Source organism: Erpetoichthys calabaricus, chromosome 4 (assembly GCF_900747795.2).
Source record: "Erpetoichthys calabaricus chromosome 4, fErpCal1.3, whole genome shotgun sequence".
NCBI classification, from domain to species: Eukaryota; Metazoa; Chordata; class Cladistia; order Polypteriformes; family Polypteridae; genus Erpetoichthys; species Erpetoichthys calabaricus.
In genome coordinates, this window is record NC_041397.2 from 324,436,232 (window position 1) to 324,451,889 (window position 15,658).

The following is a 15,658-nucleotide window of genomic DNA, read 5'->3' on the forward strand; positions in this document are numbered from 1 at the left end:
CTTCATGGCATGAGGTCCACCTCCTTGACTAGGTATGATGCGTGACTGCTCGAAGATTCCTGGGTAGTTGATTGCTATTAAAAGATCAAATTCAGAGTCAATATGAGATAGACGTACCTCTTTAAGATATGCCCACTTATCAATATCCTCTTGTATACTTTCTCTGTTCACTAGAATGGAGACCTGTGTAAAGACCTTTGGCAAATCAATATATTCATCATCATATTCATTGAGACCACAGACTTGTAAATCTGATAAGACAGAAGTTTGAGTTAGCGCTTTTGAATCATCATCATAGTTATTCATAGTTTTGAGGAATACTTGTGTTCTTCTCCCTTGATGGCTTAATTGTCTCTGGAGCCTTTCAGTGCAAACTGTTACTGTACTGCCGAGGTCTATAAAGGTGTATGTTTCTACATACGTCTCACTCTTCTTGGATTTTACCTTAACAGGAACTACTTGCAGTGCGTATTCTTCTCCGGCCCCAGTAAAGGCACAAGTTCCAGTCTCTGTTTCCTTTTCAGTAGGTGTTACCACATTGGCTGCAGCTTTAGATGTTGCTCCACTGTCTTTTTTGATGTGCAGAATGTCTGGGTGCTGAAAAGAATATGTCTGACATTTCATTCTTTCTTTACAGTTCTTACCAAGGTGCCCCTGTTTGAGACAGCGAAAACATAAACCTTTAGATTTTAAAAAGTCAATTATTTCTTTATGTGGCAGTTCTCTGATTTTACTACATTCAGGAAGAGTATGCTGACCACTGCAGAATACACAAGGCTTTTTAAATGCACAGGTATCAGTAACAGTCTTTTTGACAGAGATTTCTTGAGTCTCCTTTTCAGCAGCATCAGAAATATTTGTAGTGTAGATACTTCCTGATTTCTGTCCATACTTAAGAGGAGACCTAACTTTGTCGGCCTTTTCCATTTTCTCTTTGCTGCCATAAATAGGATGCATAAATATCTTAGCCTGTTCATGTAAAAAATAGTTAAATTGCAAATTTCTATCTCTCTTTCTTCTTCTTCTTCAATTTCATAAGCTATGTCCCGCCACTTATTTTGTAGAGAATATGGGAGCTTTGAGAGTATAGTACGGATATTTTCATTGCTATTCAATGCTGCTCGATTTCTTGTTTTAGTCATGGAGTCCATACAGTTATCAAGAAAGGTTGCATAGTCTCTCAAGGCCTCCCCATCATTTTGTTTTATTTGAGGCCACTTCAATGCTTTACTTATGTAGGCGTCTACTACAAACGCTTGTTTGCCATAATAACTTTCATGCTGCTTTCTAGCCTTTTTATAACCTTCATCTGGTGGCAATAGTGTACAACCATTAATCATTTCTTGAGCTGATCCTCTTGTATATTGAATCAAATAATCTAATTTATCTTGTGGGTCTGCTAGTACGTCACCTACAGCGTGATCGAAGGCTCTGATGAATTTTGCATAAGTCAGTGGGTCACCTGAAAATAAGGGGACCTGTCTGTGTGGTATTTCACCACGTGGCGCTAGGGTTGGTGCTGGAGGTGGTGGAGTAGTAACTATGTTTTGTTGGGTTAACGATTTAGCCATTTTGGTGATTGCTTTCTGACATTCAGCTTGATTCTTCTGATATTCGGCTTGATTTCGCATTAATACATCTAGTATATAATTTCTGGAGCTTTGGGTGTCGGTTTTTGCGCTAGTTGTGGATTGTTCCTGCTTCTCCCATTTAGCTTTAAGTTCATGTAGCATTTGTGGGATACTATCGAGTTCTGTGCGTTCAAGTGTCACTGTCAAAGAAGGTGATAATGCTGTGGTGGTTTTCTGGGTGCAAGAATCACATTTAATATTCAAAGTGCACTTTAACTGAGGAGAAGCCTTTCGTGCTTTTGACATTGACAATTGTATCTCTTCGAATTGATTAACTAGCTGTTCATCAGGTGTATGTGTTAACAGGCTATTTGTATCTTTCAGCCATACCGCTGTAGCGTCAATAAATTCATTCCATTTCTTAGAGCTTTTGGCGAATGTCGTTTTCTGTTTCTTAATCGCACCTTCTTTACTTAGCGCTGATAGTAACCTTTGATGCAGCTCCTCTATCTGACTGTGCGTCTCACGGAAAATTTCAAGCCTTTCTGCTGCTTCTAAATGATTTTCTGGAGTATCTTTAAGACTTTCTATTTCAACCTTAAGCTCAGAAAGCTGATATTTCCTTCTACTTATGTGATCTTTAAGATCTCCAATTACATTCTCTGGCTTTGAGTCCGTACTGAGATCATTCCTGAGTTCACCTGAGCTATGCTTAGACATTGCCATGACAACAGCTCGACTGACTGACAGCGCCTTTCCTGACAGCAACTTCGTCACAATCGGAATGTTCCAACAAAGCAGATTACTTTCTTATAGCGAGGCTTCAATGACTCAGGCAAAAGCAAAAGCGATCATCCACAGTGTCTTTATAATATCACAGTTTCTCTTAAATCTTCTTAAGTTCAGGTACGGCGACCTTGCTTTCATTTACGATAATGCAGAGGTAGAAGATAAGAGCACAGTACCTCGGAATAGCTCAGTTCTTTTTCTTTCGTTGATGAGTTCGGGAGCAGAAGCGTCCTCTGTCCTCAGATGGTAGATTCCAGTTCAAGGTCAAGGCCTTCAGATGGCCAGTTTTCTGAAGAAAATGTAGCTGCGTTTTTCCAAAGTTACCAAAGTTCAGCAGCTCTAACTCAAAAAATGGGATTCAACAAAAGCCTGATGCGCAGAAATGATTCCACAGACAAAATATCTTCTTTTTTAAAAGTTTAGTTAAGTTTCAAAGTAAAACAGCTCACATAAAAAATAAAGTTAAAATAGCAAAAAAAAGGGAAAATTCTTATTAAGAAAAGTTCAGTTCTAAGCTTAATCTTGTTACATCTTAAATCATTACTATTTACTTATCATTTCTGAACCATTTCAAAACGTTCAGAAAACTGTATGCTTATCCCATTTCTAAGTTAAAATGGGTCTTTCAAGTCCCTGTTTACTGGGACCTGTTCTGAACACAACAGCTACTAATATCACACTGTTTCTCAGTTATAGCAAGAAGGTTCTGTCTCTTACTAACTTATAGGGGGAAAGACCATACCATTGTCTATGACTATGGAAGAAATTATATTCTATTCAAATTAAGCAAACATTAATATGAGTTTAACTCAAAACTTTAACTTTCTAAGATTGGCTCTTAAAATCTGACCTAAATAAATTTTTTTGCTAAAATAATGGGACGATCCTATATATTACACCACATAATGGCTACAGTCGCTCACTGCTCGTGCTTCTGATGTTTAAACACCAAAGATGATTTACTGTTGTTTTATTTGCTGCTCGTTTGTGGCTTTGAGTTTAAAACGACTTTTGAGCCATATCAACACTACACATTATATTGTTTGGAGTTTCAAGTTCATGATGCTGTGTTCTTTGATTGAGATGTTTTGTCATTTGAAATTAAAATCCCTAAGATGGATAAGTCCACCCGTTTTGTTGATGCTATGAAGCTGGTTAATTTTAATTCCTGTGAGACTATATGACTGAAAAACAAAATATATATTCTTGTGAAGTACTATCATGGGGATATCATTGAACTACAGTATATAAAACTTTTAAAGATTCCTAAATTCTTGAACTTTTCTTTTTATGTTAATAAATTCCAGCAACACTGTTTGGATTAAGCCATTTATTTGACACAGTGACAAAACTCTTGCATCAAACCACCAGACACATTTTTAAATAAGAGTCATTTATTTTAAAATGTGGAAACCATTTTGATTTGAAAAAAAATGTTACCATTTGAATATAATAAAGTACGACCCTTAGCAGGGAATCCAGCTGTTAAATCATACTAGTTACAGACAAAGGCCACTGAATTAGTCAAGTGTTCATCTGAAATGGCATAGTTGTTAACAAAATCAAGGTTGTATTCTAAAACCTTTCTGAAATAAAAAGAGTTTAATTTAAGTCTCGGGGTTGTGTCTTACTCATTTCTTAAAACAAGATAAACCTAGAAAGTTTGGTTCTTGAAATAAGAATTTACAGGTATGTCCTGCTATGCTCATCACTGTGGTAGATAACAGGCTTTTCTCTCATAGTTGTGCTTTTGTTGCAATTACTCTTTATATCTAAGTCAAGCAAAATGACCCCTTTTATTGGCTAACTAAAAAGATTACAATATGCAAGCTTTCGAGGCAACTCAGGCCCCTTCTTCAGGCGAGATGTAATCCAGATAGTTTAAGACCAGTTACATTGAATTGAGCAAAATAATCTAGCAAGTATCATTGCAACATGAGGTATTTAATCTCTTGGGGCAAAATATTAGATATATTACCTTAAAATAAGAAACTTTTACTTGTTAAGAAAATTTTTTGCAGTGTATGTTTTGCCATGCATGTAATGTAGAGAGTGGCCACTAGAGGGGGCAATTTGGCTACAGAAAAATCAGCTCATCTGTCAGCTGTTAAAGTCATGTGACTGTGTGATCGTCTCACCCTTTTGCTCTCTTAATTCAGTTAAAATTTAACTTTAGATATAATATTCAAAGTGCTTTCTTTCAGGTGTTTTATTCTTTTGTTTTTATTCCTTTTATACTACACTGTATACTTTCCCCCCCTTCACTGCTGTGCTTTATCATGTGTGTAATATGGCGAGTGTCCACTAGAGGGCGATGCTACACTTCACTCCCACCCCTCAGTCCTTCTGTTGAAGTCTCCATTTGTCTGACTGTCTGATTGTTTCTCATTTTCTGCATTCATATTTCAGTGCTCAAGATTTCATTGGATGCTTTCCTGCTTTGATGTTTTTGATTTCCAGTATTCAGTACAATGATGCCAGAAATGGCAGCCTCGGTTCTGTGTTCTCTAGTATTTTCTGTTTTTGTTTATTTCATGTTCAACTGTAATCAAGTACACCCATGAAGAATTGTTGACAATTCAGCAGTTCACTTTGTGTGATTTGACACCGGATGTTTCACAATTAAGAACTGTTCTGGATATCTTGGCTGGTGGAGCAGCAGTTGTCAGCAGCAGACGCAGATATCAGAAAAGGAGGAAGTGCGTTGGTGCACTCATTAGGCTGAGGCAGCGGAGTTTTCAAACAGCACTGTCAAGTTCAAATTTGGTGAACCTCCGCTCTTCAGGCAATAAAATGGATGAACTGTTACTCCTCAACTGAACTCACAAGGACATTTCACTTTCTTCTGCTCTATTGCTTCACAGAAACCTGGTTAAATGAATCCGTCCTGGAGTCGGCATTACACCTGCCTGGCTTTCAACTTTATAGAGCAGACCGCACATTAGAGACATCACGGAAAAGAAAAGGTGTCAGAATCTGCTTTTATACCAATGAAGGTTCATGTATTGATGTCACAGTATTAAGTACAATGTGCTGTCCTGACTTAGAAATGCCTGCCGGCCTTTTTATTCACTGCAGGTAGTTTTTATTCTGGTTGGTGTCATTTCACCTCACGCCTGACTCAGTGCAGCACTACAAAAACTGGCTGATCAGATAACAAGCAGACAGGGGACGCCAATTAGAGGTTGTGTTTTATTTTAATACCTCAGATGGCTAAGTGTTCACATCTGCTTGTTGTCCTCCCTGTTGGTGACGTAAACTCCATCTGATGTTTCACTAAATGAATTCTCCTGCTGTCCACATTGAGCTGGATGGTCTTGTGTGAAGGCCTCGCCACTCAGATGGTCTTCTCCTTTAGTACAACTGTCCTTTGTGATGAGTTTTCACATTTCTTTTTATTTTGGTGTCTTCTGTCTCTTTAAGACTCAGATGTATTCCTCCTGGCCGGCTGTCACATTAAAGTGAGGGCCAAGAACTCAGGGCCTGCTATTTGATGGCTTTACCTTCATGCTGCTGCTTGTCTTTTATAAACCTGAGAGCACAAATGGCTTTCCAGAGCTCTGAGGAACAAGAAGAATGGCTGACTTGACAAAACTGAAAATTATATCAGATAAGCAAGGCAGGAGGGGGGCTTCTGAAATTTAAATTTTCCTTACAGAAGGTCATAATGAAAAGAGCAGATAAACTGAAAGACGTGACGTTTCACTGAAATACAAAACCAGATGGCCGACAACAGGCAGTGAGACACGAGAATCACAAACACTCCAAATAGTCGCCTTAGGGGGATTAACACAAACCAGTCTTGGGGGGGCACAGCTGTGCAAAGCGGACACCAGGGAGGGAGCTGACTGGACAGGAGGATGGTGGACACTGCTGAGGTGTCACTTTGATGAATATGCAGCATGTTGTCCACTACACACACACGCTAAGGGTCCTTCTGGGGTCAGCAGGGTCACTTAAGCGCTTTATTCTGCTTTTTGTCAGATTTAAATTTGGAAATTAAAGATAAGACTTTCACTTTGAAGGGCTAAATGTGACTCAGACTGTGGGATGAGGTGGTGATCTGTGTTTTTGTGGTGTCCCTGCTCACTGCCACCCAGAGCAGACCACCATTGCTAGTATTGGTGAGTGGTGCAGTGATATTAGAGATTAGTGGGATGCATTTGACAGCATGGGTTCCCAGGAGGAATGACAAGCATCCTGGATGGATAGCGGAAGGTTTCATAACTGGCCAGGAGGCCATAATGGAAGGACCGGTAGAATGGGCTTACCAAGAACAGGTCATTCACCACACAGCAGGTGGCAGTGTGTCTCAGGGTTAAAACCGCTTATTACACCAGCAGGGTTACATGGGAAATGGAGTCTGGAAATGCACACCTGTCGGGGTCTTTGGGGACCCTGGACTGCCCAGGTTTCCACACAACCCAGAAGTGGTCCATGTGACTGGGTGATGAGACCAAAAGCTATGCTCCTGGAGGAGAAAGGAGGATTTTGCTTGGTTGTTTTTCATTATTTTTCTTGTAAAGAAGGTGTTGGGGCTCAGTAAAACCCTCTATAAGTGCAAAGTGTGTCTGGGGTTTGGGGGTCAGTGGCGCCTGCTTGTGGCTACAGAAGTTTACTCTAAATCTGCTAAATGTGAAATCCTCCTTGTTACAGAATGTTGCTCTGCTTAAACACACCTTGTACTACAGATGAGGGTCTTCCAGGTTATTCTTTTTAAACTCTTATCCCAGTGGCTGGCATGTCAGTCATGTCTCCTGTCCTGTGTGATGATGTGACGATAAGAAGAGCTGACAGGTAGAACTTGCTAGTCTGGTTTGTCACAGTTCCCTTTGTTTCACTTTTGCTGCTTCTTTCTTTTATTATTCAGTTCTCTGATTTGTACTTCATGTCTTCTTGCCTTTTTAATTTGTTTTTTCTCCAGTGTCATTAGTGCCAGTTTGGGGTTACTAGTGTGGGGTGGACATCTTGGCATTTAGGGAGGGCAGCTAAATGTTCAAATATGTGACAGCTTAATTCTTTTTTCTGATTGTTCATTGGATGGGCTGATGGCCTGTTTTAGTGGGCACTGCCAATAGATACACTCCCCTGAAGCCTCACCCATTGTTTCTCTCCTTTGTCTTTTAACTTTAATAAATCTTATTATCTACTATTTTACACCAAAGCTCGCCAGTCTTATCCACTTAATTCTTCTGAAAAAACATCAAGTCAAGTTTTCAAAGTCCCTAAAGTTCTGCTGTCCACCACACTACTGTACTTGGTCACTTATTCCAAGTGTCTATCGTTCTGTGTCTAAAGATAAACCTCCTAATGTTTGTGTGAAATTTCCCTTAACAAGTTTCCACCTGTGTCCCTGTGCTCTCAATGAACTCATTTTAAAGTTACCGTCTCGATCCACTGGACTAATTCCCTTCATAATTTTACGCACATTAACCTTTTTTGTGCCCTGCACCCCAACAAAAGTCATATCACATTTAAGTTGAAGAAGTCGCATTTCTCATTTTTGAACTGCATGCAGTCCTACGGATGAACAAATTGAACTCAGAAAAATAAGCTTTAAACTCAGTGTATAAATCTCAATAACCTTGTAAATGTGCCACCTGTTAAGCTTAGACACTCAATTGATGATTTGGTGATTAGCGTATCTAATGAAGCATCAAGCAGCACGAGAAAATGACACACGATGAACTATCGGGGTGGGGTTTGGGGCATGGGAGACCCCCAGGAAGAAATGGATGCCAGTGCTGCTAAGCAATGAAATAAAGTCATCGAACTTTGTCCCCCTGTCACTGCATTTTAAATGTGATCCGCTGCATGGTTAAAATTGCTGCGCTTCTGTCAGCTGAACAGAAACAATCCAATCTGTCCCTCTTCTTCTTGTAAATAGCGATGATGATAGTATGTGTCCATGACTCAGGAATTTTGTCAAGCTTCCAGCACAGAGTGATGAAATTTGTCAATTTGACAAGAAGATTAAGTCCCCCGTATATATATGTATATATCTTGTCACGCTTGGGTCACAGATTTGCACAGAAACACAGGAGATTGTAGAGACAGGAATTTTATTCAAACACTTCAAACAAACATTTCTCTTGTTCAAAAGGGATGCACATCAGGAGCGGGATGCCCAATAGGAGCAGAGGATGTCCGGAAGAGGAGAGAGAGACAAGCAATCAGCCAAAAAGGACAGGTGCTGTTCAGGCTTTTAAGTATGTGAAGCGCGGCACAAGAAGCATATCATGCGGCAGAGCAGCTGCACCAGTCCAGCAAGTAAGGGAGCAATATGAAGGTAGGCTGTCAGCGTTTAAGAGGGGATTTTTGAGGAGCCTCTGTGTCTTCTAGGGGTGCGTTCAGCCCCCCCCGCTCACAATATATATATATATATACCACCACTTTACCCAAGACACACGTTTATTAAAGCAATAATAAGTCCTCACAGCACACAGTGCTCCCAGCACCAATCACCCTCCACACGGGCCTTCCTCTCAAATGTTCATGGGCCACCTTTCCTCTCCTAATGGGAGCTTCATCCTGCTCACGTCCTACTCTAGCTCCCTGATTGTAGGGAGGCGGCCCCTTTAATTTCCACCCAGATGTGCTCCAGGTGCTTGAGGATGTTCTTCTGGCAGCAGTTCCTGGTGTGGCAGAAGTGCTGCTCTTGCACCTGGAAGCACTCCGGGGGTCTACAAAGGATGTGCGACGAAGGGCCCAGTTCACGACTGACAGCCGTGTTTAAACAGGGAGCTCTTCACAGACAACTTTAACAAGCGCAACGTAGTTGGGCGCACATGGCTAATATATATATATATATTGTGACGAACAATGGGACCTGGCCGGGATGCCCCTGTTGTGTATGTTCCGGGGGAGCAGCCATGGACAGCTCAATACCTCCCCCTGGGCGCTTGGTGGCAGCCTCCCTGGCCGACGCTGATTCCCCAACCTCCCGCAGGGCTCCATGGGAGATGGAGTCCTCCACAGCTTGGTTGGGGCCTGGGGTGGCCGCTAGGGGGGGCTGTCTGCTTCCAACAGCCCGGCTGGACGAATCCGCAGCCCCACCCGGAAGTGCAATTAGGACCAGGTGGTCAAGCACCTGGAACGCTTCCGGGTGGGTTATAAAAAGGGCCAGCCACCACCACTCGAGAGCCAGGGTCAGGAGGAGGAGGACTAAGCTTGAGGAGGAGTGGTGGTAAAAGCGAGAAGAGTGTTTTTTTGGTGTTTGTTGTGCTTTATGGACTGTGCATTGCCTGTGGGTCACGGGGAAGACGTGCGCCCACGGGTGAAGAAAATCAAAACCTTTATTTATTTCATATGTGCCTCAGTGTCCATCTGTGTCGGGTCGGGTGCAATATAGTGCCTTTGTTACAATATATATATATATATATATATATATATATATATATATATATATATATATATATATATATATGGTGGCACAGTGAGTAGCGCTGCTGCCTCACAGCTAGGAGACCTGGGTTCGCTTCCCGGAGCGAGTTTGCATGTTCTCCCCGTGTCTGCGTGGGTTTCCTTCAGGTGCTCCGGTTTCCTCCCACAGTCCAAAGACATGCAGGTTAGGTGCACTGGCGATTCTAAATTGTCCCTAGTGTGTGGTGGGAGTGTGTGTGTGTGTGCGTGTCCTGCGGTGGGCTGGCACCCTGTCCGGGGTTTGTTTACTACCTTGAACCCTGTGTTGGCTGGGATTGGCTCCAGCAGACCTCCATGACCCTGTAGTTAGGATATAGCAGGTTGGATAAAGGATGGATGGATGGATATATATATTGCGGCAGGTATAGTATTTCCACCAGGAACCTTCTTGTTCTTAAGGGCTTGGATGGCAGTTTAAACTTTGTGGCGAGTCTGACTCTCACTCTAATCTAGTTCAGGGACCTGGGGGAGAGTGGGGATCTTCTCGAGGACTGAAGGATTTGCTGAGTTCATTTGGTTCAACAGTTCCTAAAAGTGCTCTGCCCAATGATCCAAGATCTGTTGCTTGTCTTTGAGGAGTGTTGCACCATTTGCAGTCCAGACTGGAGCTACATTATATTGAGAAGAACCATTAATTCCTTTGATGGCACTGTAGAATTCATAGGTCTTGTTTTCATCTATGTAGCATTGGATTCAGTTGTCCAGTTGATCTGGATTTCATGGACATTGCATTGTGTAATTGATCTAGTTTTTTTCCACTTCTGCAGGATGGAAACTGATGATGGACTTGCAAGGTGAGGAGGAGAATCTTGTCTGTGGCTTCCTCATATTAGTCTGGACTCTTCCTCTTTAAGACTCCAAGGGCTTTCTTTGCTTTCTGCAGGGCTGTAAGCAGCGAGGTCCACACTTCATCAATATCAGGATTGGTAGTCATGATGTCACCATCCATGGTTGTGATCTGGATGTTATTAAGACATTCTGAAGATCATGCCGGCAGGCAATTATATAGTCCAGGAGGTTCCAGTTCTTTGATCAAGGATGTATCTGTGCAGTTTTGTGTTTGTTGGGGAGCTGAAACATTGTGTTGGTAATAGACAGTTGGTGCTCCGGACAGAAGCATAAGAGACGGATTGCATTAGTGTTCATGGTTCCAGTTCATTGTTTCGTAATCACATTATTCAAAACATCATAGCTCCTTCCAACTCGTGTTGAAGTCTTCAAGTAAGGCAATCTTGTCTGAAGCAAGAACATTCCAGACTGCTTTGTCAAAGAAAACACAGAATTTGTCCTTTTCTTCCTCTGTTGAATCTAGCATAAGAGCATATGCGCTAATGATTGTTAAATAGGAACCTTTCACCAGTGGAATGCGCAGGGTCATGAAGCATGAGCTAATGCCAACAGGGGAATCTGAGATTTTCAGGACAGCGAGGTTGATTCCATGGATCTGCATCACTGGCTTTAGTTGGCCTTTCCAAAAGAATGAATATCCAGCTGTGGTTTCAGTGATGGATCCTTCATCATCAAGATGTGTCTAGCTGAGGGCACAGATGTCTATTTTGTAGCATTGGAGCTCTGAGTGTACGAAGGCCGTTCTCTGAGGTGTTCGGTCGGTACTGGTCGAATCCATGAGTGCGCAGACATTCCAAGAAGCTAGGATAAAAGATTTTGCAGTTCTTCAACTGCATGTAGAGAGGTGACTCACCAGGTCTGGTTTCCTGGCTGAGTACAGATGGGACAATCTTTGTTTAATACACCTTTTATTGTCCCCTCTCCATCAGGGGTAGGCAGTGCTATCCTTGAAAAAGCCTGCCTAGTCACGCTGGCAGGACACGGATGAGGCACTTGTCCTGGGTTTGCCTCTGAATGGCCATCACACCAACGTGCTGATTCCATACTAAGAACATACACCATCACCCAGTGGTAGCATATGTTGCCCATCGCTGTAGAACATTAATGCAGAAGAAAGGATGATGAAGATAGATGGGAAGAAGAGCCTGCACAAAGGAGTTGTTGATATCAGTGGTAGTGAGGGTGCGCAATCCTCAATAATACCGCTTAACTTTCTTTTGGGAATCCACGTGTCAAGCTAAGTGCAAGATGACGAGATATGGCAGGAAGTTGCACCACTTTGAATGGACTTTTGGTGGGATGGGGTGTGGGTGGTTGAGTCAGTCTAAGTCAGGACCTCACCTCATGCACATTTTCATGCTATCTCAAATCCCTTACATACGCAAGTTCTCTGTTTGGTTTTGCAAATTGGTGGCGCCCAGCGTCAAAGCAGTGCTACTGTTCCTGTGTGGTTTCCCTTTCTTTTTTAGATTCACATCCCTGACACGGCTTTATAAAATACACTGAAATTAACTGCATATCGTTTATAAATTTAAGGCACTTGATTGTAATCAACCTGTAACAATATAATGGTACACAGAATGGCCAAACTATTCCACTGCCATGGCTGCTTTAGCATTGTTAGAGAACACTGCAAATGTAAGGATCAGAAGAGAACACATATTCTGAGATCTTACTGATTTCTTGCAGCATGATGATGACTGGCTTCTAAGTCGATTTCGATTTCCCAGAGCTCTCCTCTTGGTGCTGTGTGCTGAACTACCTCTGGCTTTAAAAAGGCAGACTTTGAGGAATTGCACTCCATCTGATCCTTTACAAGATCTGTCCACTCTCGGGTTCTTAACCACAGGAGCATTTCAGCATGAACTGGCTGACTGATCGGGTATTTCTCGGTCATCACTCAGTATTACAATGTTGATTGAATGTAATTAGCAGAATGTAAAAACAGGGAAGCAGATACATCATTTATTTTTTTTGCAAATTCATTTAATTTGTGGTCAATATCACAGAGTACAGCCCTTATAATCCTTAGGTCATTGGCCACATCTCTTACAGCATCGATTAATGCATTTTGTGATTCCCTAACAGTGTCCGTCAGCACAAGGCCAGATGATTACCTAGCAGTTTCTGAGGCAGAGGTGTGTGTGCAACCAGTGTGCTCGGCACAGAAGCAGCACCATCATCACCTGGAGCCACGTCCTCAGCATGGTGGTCAGCTTTTGTAATATTATCTGGAACTGAATAAACAGTAATTAATTCTGCATCTCCTGCCTGATTTTGCAAATAATTTACACGAGTATGGATAATGGTAAGCAAAAAAGAAATTACAACTCACCATCACCTGTGGTGATGTCAGAATCTCGCTCCCCTGCTGGTAATAAGTATGTCACTAATAATTGCAGCAACTCGCTGCTCAAACGGCATAAGCCCCGGGAGTGCATTATCTCCTCCAGTTGTGTTGACATTCAGATGGTGGGCTGCGACTTTCCTTTTCACGGCGACTTTGATGTCTGACCATTTTATTTTTATTTCGGGCACAGTGCAATTTTTGGATCCTGAACTTCTGAGTGCATCCACCACACTATGCCACTCCATCAGTTTCCTTTTATTGCTTATTCCACTGCCTAGGCTACCAGATAATACATTTTTCCTTGCCTCTACTTCACTTAGCAGGGCCTTCATTTTGCATTCACTGAAGTTTTTTTTTTGCCTGTCCTTTCGCCATTGTCTTTTCTTGAAATACTGAAGGTAAGGGGCTATTTATATCGATTTTCATATTCAAAGGGGTGTAATTCTGGGAGGAGTCGGGGTGGGGCGGCAGGCGTGTACACGTGCGTTACATTTCACATTGACCGGGATTTATTGAGTGGAAGAACGTGGAAGTTAGCATTCACACAGATTTATGCTTTGGATTTTTTTCTGCATACACACATTTCCACTTTTGTCTGCATGTCATGTTTTAGTGTAAATTCTATGCACCACGTTATGCATGAGGCTCCATGTCATCAAGACCAACTATTACTGGAGCAAAATCTTCAAAGATGGCACAGGCCCAACATGCAGGATATGTGGTCGATTCCAGGAAACCATTGACCATACCGTGGCTGGATGTCCTGAACTGACCAGAACTGAATACCTTCATAGACACAATAAGGCCACCACATACTTACACTCGAACATTTGCAAAGAATTCAACATTAAAACAAAAGAAAAATTGTATGAGCATGAGCCCCAAATAGTGACAGCAAAAGATAACATCAAAGTCCTGTAGGACATGCCATTACAGAGATACTGTGAGATAAATGCCAACAGACCAGACATTGTCATTAAGAACAAAAAAAAATAAAAGCTGCCTACTCATCGAGAAGAAGAAACATCTCTGTAAAAGTAACTGAAAAACTGTCAAAATATAAAGACCTTGAAATTAAAATTGAAAAAGTTGTGGGGATTGAAAACCACAACAATGCTAATAGCGATAGGAGCCCTCTGACTTATAAAGAAAGGAATGGAGAAATATACCCAACAGGTAACATCAAAATACAAGAATTGCAGAATATCACAATTCTTGGAACTTGTCATATCCTAAGAAAGGCACTGTCCATTAAGTAGACTTCTACCTCATTCTAACCCTAGGCCCAAGGAATGGACCTGGGGCCTCATGTATAAGCGATGCGTATGCACAGAAATGTTGCATACAAATATTTCCATGCTCAAATTGCGATGTATAAAACCTAAACTGGGCGTAAAGCCACGCACATTTCCACGGTACCTCATACCCTGGCGTACGCAATTTCTCCACTCAGTTTTGCAGACTGGCGGCACCCAGCGTCAAAGCAGTGCTACTGTTCCTGTGTGCTCATCCTTTCTTTCTTAGACCCACATTCCTGATGCGGCTTTATAAATACACTGAAACTAACTGCATATTGTTTATTAGTGTAATGCATCTGATTGTAAGTAACCTGCAGCAATATAATGGTCCAGGGAATAGCCATAGTATTCCAAATACCATAACTGCTTTACCGTTGTAACTCACACTGCATCTTCTTCTTTCAGCTGCTCCCGTTAAGGGTTGCCACAGCGGATCATCTTTTTCCATATTACTCTCACTGCACCACTCGGAGTATTTATATCACTGTATCTGAGTGGGGAATCACAGCAGCAGCTGATCGGAAAGTGAATTATCGTTATACAGTTTCAAGCACACACTACCTCAGCCACAACGCGTCAAAGCCTTTCCTGTACGGACCTCACGGTTCAGAAACAGTTTCACACCAAGAACTATAAACGCACTCAATCAGTCAATCAAGTGCTCCTTGTAGAACTGTTTGTACTTATAAGTAAAATTACCCCACTGTAAACTTGCACTACAGTTATAATATTGAACAACCTGCGCCACTTTATAAAGTGTGTATGATGACGATATCATTTTTAAGATGATTATATTATACAGATAAAACTTTAACTTCATTTAAATAATCTGTATTGTTAATAATTAAACATGTGAGAACACGGTGCCGCAGCACTAGTTAGTTCACAGTTGACGAATGAGAGCAGAGAAGGCAGCCTCTGTGTGCGTGCGCCCCCGAAATGACCAGTGCTGCAGCGGTGAAGCAGGTTTCCCGCGGAAACCAATGTGCCGGATTTCTCTACACAGCAGAGTACATGTGGCTCTAAAAAGCTGACAGGCTCTGCGCGCCCCAGCGAGCAGGCACGTGTCTATAGCTGGAAGTTGCAAACTGTATGAGCCCCGGAGCACCGTTAGATCCAGCCAGTGCCCACCACAGGCCGTGAAACTGACAGCCCCCCTCCCCAACCCAACTGCTGTGTTCTGCGCGAGCATGCTTGTCAGCAGCTGTGCGTAATCCTTCACGAGAGGTAAAAGGCTTTAATGATAACGTGTAAAACACGAGATAACTAGTTCGATATAAGCCCTGTAAAAATCACACACACACAGTTAAATAATATGCAACAGGGCCCTTTTAAAGAACGTTTGAGACGTATAAAAAATCAAGCCTCGGATGTATATT